Genomic DNA, 8521 nt, shown 5'->3' on the forward strand with positions numbered 1-8521 from the left:
GTCAACACCACCAACGACGAGACCTTTCCCATCGAGGTGGTCAACAACAAGAGCGACTGTCTGGCCCTGGCCAATGACAGCGCCCGATGGAAGAATGTCAAGATCAACTTTGATAATGTCGGGGCCGGGTACTTGGCCTTGTTGCAAGTGGTGAGTGGGACAGTTGTCTGTTGCCGTTTTACATTGCTCAGGAAGATTATGCTTTCAATCTGGTTTAAAAGTGTAGTTATTATGACATGTGTATATAATGTTAATTTACATTGAGTGAACAAAACATGAGGAAAACCTGCACTTTCCAACAAAGTCAAGGTATTGGAGTGGCCATCACAAAGCCCTGACCTCAATCCTATAGAACATTTGTGGGCAGAACTGAAAAAGCATGTGAGAAAAGAGGCCTACAAACCTGACTCAGTTACACCAGCTCTGTCAGGAGGAATGGACCAAGAGTCACCCAACTTATTGTGGGAAGCTTGTGGAAGGCTACCCGAAATGTTTGACCTAAGTTAAACAATTTAAAGGCAATGCTACCAAATACTAATTGAGTGAATGTAAACATCTGACCCACTGGGAATGTGATGAAAGAAATAAAAGCTGAAATAAATCATTCTCTCTACTATTATTCTGACATTTCACATTCTTAAAATAAAGTGGTGATCCTAACTGACCTAAGACATGGAATTTTTAGTTGGATTAAATGTCAGGAATTGTGAAAAACTGAGTTTAAATGTATTTGGCTAAGGTGTATGTTAACTTCCGACTTCACCTGTAGCTATGCACCTTTCACAGAGTGTTCATTTCATATTTTCTACCTGCTACCAAAATAGCTCTCCTTAAGTAAAAGTAGTGAAGCGGAGGCTGACTGCAGGGCTGCAGCTAGGGAACAGGGAAGTCAGATGTAAGTAACCACTCGAGAGTGACCCCTCAGAGAGAAACTCATTCTGCTCTCTGTTCTCTGCTCCTAGGCAACGTTCAAAGGTTGGATGGACATCATGTACGCAGCTGTGGACTCTCGTAATGTAAGTGTTTCTTTGGGGCTCTGGTCATGGTGAATGGCTGACAGTTTAAAGTCAGGTTGACTCTTGCATTTAAGGTTTTGAGCTGACATTTGATGGGGTTTTCGTGGCTTTTGTATAAAAATACAAGTGTTTTTTTCCCTTAGGAATGACCTGTCAATAAGGGTTTGACTTGAATATGATTAGACATTTTACTGTATATCTTTCTTGTGTGTGTTTCAGGTGGAACTTCAGCCCCAATATGAACAGAACCTCTACATGTATCTGTACTTCGTCATCTTCATCATCTTTGGCTCCTTCTTCACTCTCAACCTCTTCATTGGTGTCATCATTGACAACTTCAACCAACAGAAGAAAAAGATACGTCTTCAGTATAAAAAGAGGGGGCGGGGCGGGGCGGGGGGCGGGGCGGGGGCAATGCAAATAGTCTGGGTTGCCATTTGATTAGTTGTGCAGTAGTGACCAGGTGTTCTTTTACACTGCGATATTGTTAGCACATCTCTCAGCTAACCTGCTGCTAGCTGAGAGATGATTCATAATACAGCAGGCATATGAGTCAGACACACACACATTCACCTTCCAGTTGTTAAGAGAGCTAACACTGTGAATGCAGTCTCCATAATACAGAGACAGAGGAGACAAGAGAAAAAGAAAGAAAGACAGATCAAGGAGAAAGAGGAGCATGAGAGATATCGAGAGAAGAGAGGGATGAGAAAGAGAGATCTGAAAAGGGTGCCTTGCCCTGAGCTAATAATGACTGAAAGAAACTGGAGCGAGAGACAGACAGACACACACAGAGAGGGAGAGACAGACCAACAGACAGACAGAGAAACAGACACAAACAGACAGACCAACAGACAGACCAACAGACAGACCAACAGACAGATAGAGAAACAGACACAGACAGACAGACCAACAGACAGACAGACAGACAGACAGACAGACAGACAGACAGACAGACAGACAGACTGACTGACTGACAGACAGACAGACAGACAGACAGACTGACTGACTGACTGACTGACTGACTGACTGACTGACTGACTGACTGACTGACTGACTGACTGACAGACAGACAGACAGACATGCTCTGGGTGTACATGTGTTGGGTTTTTACCAGGTTTTTTATTGTTCCCTTTACTTTGGAGGTCAGGACATCTTCATGACAGAGGAACAGAAGAAGTACTACAATGCCATGAAGAAGCTCGGCTCCAAGAAGCCCCAGAAGCCTATTCCCAGGCCAACGGTTTGACACTGATATTGACACCTATTGATATTACAATAACCATTCAAACAAACAGTAGCTCAAATATTCAAGACTGATTAAGAATGAATATTTAAGACTGATTTCTCATAGCAAAATAACAAATATTGTAAATCAATATGTAGTTTGAATTCTCACTATAATGATCATTAAAAATATATATATTTCTATCGCTCTCTACATCTGTTTCTCTCTCTCCCTTCATCTGTCTTTCCGTTCTAGAATGCATTCCAAGGCTGTGTGTTTGACTTCGTAACGAAGCAGGCTTTTGACATTGTCATCATGATCCTCATCTGCCTCAACATGGTCACTATGATGGTGGAAGAGGATGACCAGACACCAGAGAGGGAAAAAATCCTCCACTGGATTAACTTTGTCTTTATAGTGCTCTTCACTGGGGAGTGTACGCTCAAAATGATATCCCTCCGCCATTACTACTTCACCATTGGCTGGAACGTGTTTGACTTTGTCGTTGTCATACTTTCAATCGTAGGTAAGAACCCCGACCCTTTGTAGTTGTTTGAATCTAAATGTAGAATTCAGAATGTTTGGAGTTGTAACTAAGAAATTGTATGTGTTTAATTGGTGTGGTTTTTGTCTCTGTCCTTACAGGTATGTTTTTATCAGAATTGATTGAGAAGTACTTTGTTTCCCCAACGTTATTCCGAGTCATCCGACTTGCCAGAATCGGCCGCATCCTCCGTCTCATCAAGGGCGCCAAGGGCATCCGGACGCTTTTGTTCGCCTTGATGATGTCACTTCCTGCCCTGTTTAACATTGGCCTCCTGCTCTTCCTGGTCATGTTCATCTACGCCATCTTCGGCATGTCCAACTTCGCCTACGTCAAGCACGAGGCGGGAATCGACGACATGTTCAACTTCGAGACGTTCGGCAACAGCATGCTCTGCCTGTTCCAGATCACCACGTCAGCGGGCTGGGACGGCCTCCTGGCGCCCATCCTCAACAAGAAGGAGCCCGACTGTGACAGCCAGATGGAGCACCCGGGCACCTTGTACCGGGGAAACTGCGGCAACCCGCCAGTGGCCATGTTCTTTTTCGTCAGCTACATCATCATCTGTTTCCTCATCGTGGTCAACATGTACATCGCCGTCATCCTGGAGAACTTCAGCGTGGCCACCGAGGAGTCGGCCGAGCCGCTGAGCGAGGACGACTTTGAGATGTTCTACGAGGTGTGGGAGCGCTTCGACCCGGACGCCACGCAGTTCGTGGAGTACGACAAGCTGTCGGACTTTGCAGACGCTTTGGACCCACCACTGCGAATGGCCAAGCCCAACCACATCCAGCTGATCAAAATGGATCTGCCCATGGTCAGCGGGGAGCGCATCCACTGCCTTGACATCCTGTTTGCCTTCACCAAGCGTGTCCTGGGAGAGGGCGAAGGATTGGACCTCCTCCGGGGCCAGATGGAGGAGCGCTTCATGGCCTCCAACCCCTCCAAAGTCTCCTACGAACCCATCACCAGTACCTTGCGGCGTAAGCAGGAAGACATGTCTGCCGTGGTGATCCAGAGGTCCTTTAGGCGCTACCTGGCCCGACTCGCCCTGAAGAAAGCAGCAGAGTTCTACAAGGAGCAGCCTAAAGGCAGCATGATGTGCGAGCTGGAGGACAAGGAGGTGCTGGTGATAGGGAAGTTTGCGGACAACTCCACCTCCACAGAGAAAATGGACATGACGTCCTCCACCGCCTCGCTGCCTTCGTACAACAGTGCCACAAAGTCGGAAAAGGACAAATATGAGAAAGAACAGAGGGAGAAAGAGGACAGAGAGAAAGAGCTAAGAGAGCAAAATAAACAAGTGAACAAGAGGAGAAATGATGAGTACTGAGACGTTTGCTTTGAAGGGAAACTTGTTTACAGTTTTGGATTATCGATGTATGCTAAATGCTAAATGCTAATGTGTTGGTGTAGGGTGTGTGGTGGTGTTGGGTGCTAGGCCAAACTGATATGTAGCTAGCTAAGGCTGAGGCCAGAGAGCAGGTTTGGAGCCATTTAAGGGGACTGTTCCAGGGGGTTACATAGTAACAAGGCAGCGGAAGATTATTGTTATGTATCACTGCCAGGAGTAAGTGAAAGACGGCGACTCAAAAAGCCGCTGCGAAACCGCTTGTGATTTTCTGTTGAGTGTTACTATCTGACACACCTGTGTATACTGTGAAGTTTTCTGTAGCTAGTGCTGCTGCTACCATCATACATCCAGTGTCTTGAATAACGGTCGCCGTGTTACTTAAGGTTCTTGCATTTTTGTATAACTTCTTTTTTTTTTATGGTAAGGAATGTTTTATCGTGTAATTGTGAGAATGTGTCCACTTCTTTTCACGGTTTTAAGAACACAATGTACAGCAAAACTCAGCTACTTAACAAATCCATGTTCCAATCCTAACACCACATGCGTTTTGTTACTCCCAGAACTCTTTGTGCTCAGGCCGCAGTTTTCGTGTATCCTTCTGGGAATAAGCATAGATACTGTATATGTAACTAACCGGGTCTCCTGCACACCACAAGACTGTGCTAGCCCGCTGAGGTAAGGTCTGGGACGTAGCTCTGGGAGCTAACCCAGGTCTTCAGATCTCAGGCAAGGTTATTTATCACGTGAACATTACATTATGCACACGCTTAATTCCACAACTTATCATCCGTGACACTTGGCAAAGATATATCTTGTACCTCTATATGATTTGCTGTTGTTCTCCCCACGCTGTTTCTATGAACACGCCCACGGACACAGAGATCCTGAATGTATGTCAACAGATCCATTGGGAGGGATTCAATGGGATCTTCTTCATCTTCGTAGACCTTCATTGTCACAAAGCAATGTGTCTGACAGATGTATTTTAATCTCTCTTTCTCTCTCTCTCTCTCTGTGTCTCTCTCTCTCTCTCTCTCTCTCTCTCTCTCTCTCTCTCTCTCTCTCTCTCTCTCTCTCTCTCTCCTCCCTCTCACTCTCTCTCTCTCCCTCTCTCCCTCTCTCTCTCCCTCTCTCTCTCTCTCCACTCCTTGTTTCTGTCGAAAGAAAGGTGACTAACAAAAATATAATAAAGGGAACATATTGATGGTCTTTTTCAACGGTGTCTAAATCCATTATAATATGTGCATTTGACACCTGGCATTGAGTTTAGCACTCGTCTGTGCTGCACACTGTACTCATAGTTCATTAATGACTTTAATTCAAAGCCTGATTCTTTCAACATAGTGATTTGGTTCCATTTATAAATAGTATGGTGTACTATATAGACCCACAGTATGCATCACACTTCCATTTGATGTAAGAGCACTTGTTTAGCTTTTAATGGCCACCCCCAAAGGGTATTATGTGAGCGTGTGTGTGTCTGGGGGTCTACAGTTGACTTGTATTACAAGTATCATAAATAGTGCTTCTACTGTAGCTACTGTTGCTTTTTGAAGTAAGTTTAAGGTTGCCATTTTTTCTACAACTTGTTTTACATTCTGCACACATTGACACATGAAACACTCGTATGGTCCACATTTCTGTAGATATGAACCATAAAGCAATTGGCAGCCATTTTCCCTTCAGGTAGTGTGTTAGTGAAGGGCATGCAGGTCAGGACTAGTATCAGCTCATCTGCTAACATGAATGGAAACATTCTATAGAATAAAGAACATATTTGTTTTTACACACCTGTTACTTTCTGATAGAGCATAGCTTAAAAGAGAAAGGTATGACGATGGCTGGATGTCTGGTTTGAAGGGGTCATCCATGTGGTTGAACTTCATGTCACACTGAAATGTACACATTTGCAAATGTGTGACAAGTGACATTTTTTGTTCGAACCAAAGATGTGACCACAAAACACAAAATCAAGATTTCAAAAATAAAACCGATTTTGGAACACATTCTTTGTACACAGAATATTTTCAGTCAGATGGAACTGTTGCGTTATGCAATCTATTGTTAGCATGTTGGTCTGGTCAATAGGCAGCTGGGAGACATACTGTATACGAGCTGTATACAGAGGGAGAGAGATTGAGATTACCGCCGCCCTTACTGCCTCAAAACACTTTGCTGATCCTGCCGGCAGATTCTCCCCTGCTGTTGCTTGGCAACCTTACATCACAGCTCCCCCGCTTTTAATTGATCAGTAGTGTTTCCCAACTGCCTACCCACAATACCTTGTTGCGAGCAGGCATACCCTTCCCAACCCCTTTCCTTCCCTCCATCAGAAATAAACACCATGATCAGAAGCCATGTAATACACGTATTATACTGTACAGTACTACAGTATATGCATAGTATCGATGAACTGACTTCATATCCCTGTGCTTTAATCCATACACGTCTTTTGTGAGGTGGGAAGACAGGACCAATTTACACCCTAACCTGCCTGCCACCAAAGAGAGGACTGCCTGCAAAACAAGGTCAGTGGCTCCACCTAGAGGTGGGGAGACACACGAACAGTCTGGGTAGCACTTCTGGCTGATTTCAATGAGCTTTTTCAATAAACATGTTCTCTGAGTGCTTGTTGACTGGCTCAAATCATGCAGTAGGCTGAACTTATGTGCTCAATTAACTACTCAAATTATGTCATTATAGTAGGTTATTATGTCTGTTGAACTCCAGAGAATAATTTCCATGATTACCTAGCAATAGTTGCTCAGCAACAGCACAAATGGGCAATAAACAATAACCCCCCATAGGCAAACACAGTAAGCAAGGGAATTTTGGTTTTGTCATCAAGTTCCATTGAGTCAAACCGTACAACCTATTATCATTTTTTCATATTTGTATTATGTACCGGTAATTGTAATAATATTTGAATTCATGTAATAATGATTATTTAAATGTTGTTACTTAACTCCTCATTAAGCCATAATTTAGACATGATTAAATCTGTTGTCAGCTATCCAGGTATAGAGGTACAGCATGGGACTGACATCTAAAGACTATGATTTGACAGTCAGTTTAAAACCTATGACCTTGTTCCTAATGTATTTTCAGAATATTTCTCAATTCACTACAATCACTACTTTTGAAGGTATGAACAAGATAAGAATAGTATTAGCTATAACTGACTTTATACTAAATAACAATACATACACTGCCTTCAGAAAGTATTCAGACCCCTTGACTTTTTCCACAAACCTTATTCAGCCTTATTCAAAAATGGATTAATACATTTGAAAAACTCAGCAATCTACACACATAATACCCCATAATGACAAAGCAAAAACAGACATGTTTGAAAATACATTGAAAATAAACTGAAATACCTTATTTACATAAGTATTCAGACCCTTTGCTATGAGACTCATGTTTCCATTGATCATCCTTGAGATGTTTCTACAACTTGAATGGAGTCCACCTCTGGTAAATTCAATTGACTGGACATGATTTGGAAAGGCACACACCTGTCTATGTAAGGTCCCACAGTTGACAGTGCATGTCAGAGCAAAAACCAAGCCAGGAGGTTGAAGGAATTGTCAGTAGAGCTCCGAGACAGGATTATGTCGAGGCACAGATCTGAGGAAGGGTACCAAACAATTTTTGCAGCATTGAAGGTCCCCAAGAACACAGTGGCCTCCATCATTCTTAAATGGAAGAAGTTTGGAACCACCAAGAATCTTCATAGAGCAGGCCGCCTGGACAAATTGAGCAATCGTGGAGAAGGGCCTTGGTCAGGGAGGTGACCAAGAACCCAATGGTCACTAACAGAGGTCCAGAGTTCCTCTGTGGAGATGGAAGAACCTTCCAGAAGGACAACCATCTCTGCAACACTCCACCAATCACGCCTTTATGGTAGAGTGGCCAGACAAAAGCCACTCCAAAGTAAAAGGCATATGACAGCCTGCTTGGAAGTTTTCCAAAATGCACCTAAAGCATCTCAGACCATGAGGAACAAGATTATCTGGTCTGATGAAATCAAGATTCAACTCTTTGGCCTGAATGCCAAGCATCACATCTGGAGGAAACCTGGCAGAATCCCTACGGTGAAGCATGGTGGTGACAGCATCATGCTGTGGGGGTGTTTTTCAGCGGCAGGGACTGCGTGACCAGTCAGGATCGAGGGAATGATAAACAGAGCAAAGCACAGAGAGATCCTTGATGAAAACCTCAGACTGGGGGGCGAAGGTTCTCCTTCCAACAGGACAACAACCCTAAGCACACAGCCAAGACAACGCAGGAGTGGCTTCGGGACAAGTCTCCGAATGTCATTGAGTGGCCCAGACAGAGCCTAAAAAACGTTTTTTTCTTTGTCATTATGGGGTATT

The 8521-nt window shown here is 43.8% G+C and overlaps 1 pseudogene; it reads left to right on the forward strand.

Moving 5' to 3' along the window:
• The window catches only part of LOC124007810, a 48970-nt pseudogene extending 42822 nt beyond the window's left edge, over positions 1-6148 (forward strand).
• The last annotated feature ends 2373 nt before the right edge of the window (positions 6149-8521 follow it).

Source organism: Oncorhynchus gorbuscha, linkage group LG21, assembly GCF_021184085.1.
Source record: "Oncorhynchus gorbuscha isolate QuinsamMale2020 ecotype Even-year linkage group LG21, OgorEven_v1.0, whole genome shotgun sequence".
NCBI classification, from domain to species: Eukaryota; Metazoa; Chordata; class Actinopteri; order Salmoniformes; family Salmonidae; genus Oncorhynchus; species Oncorhynchus gorbuscha.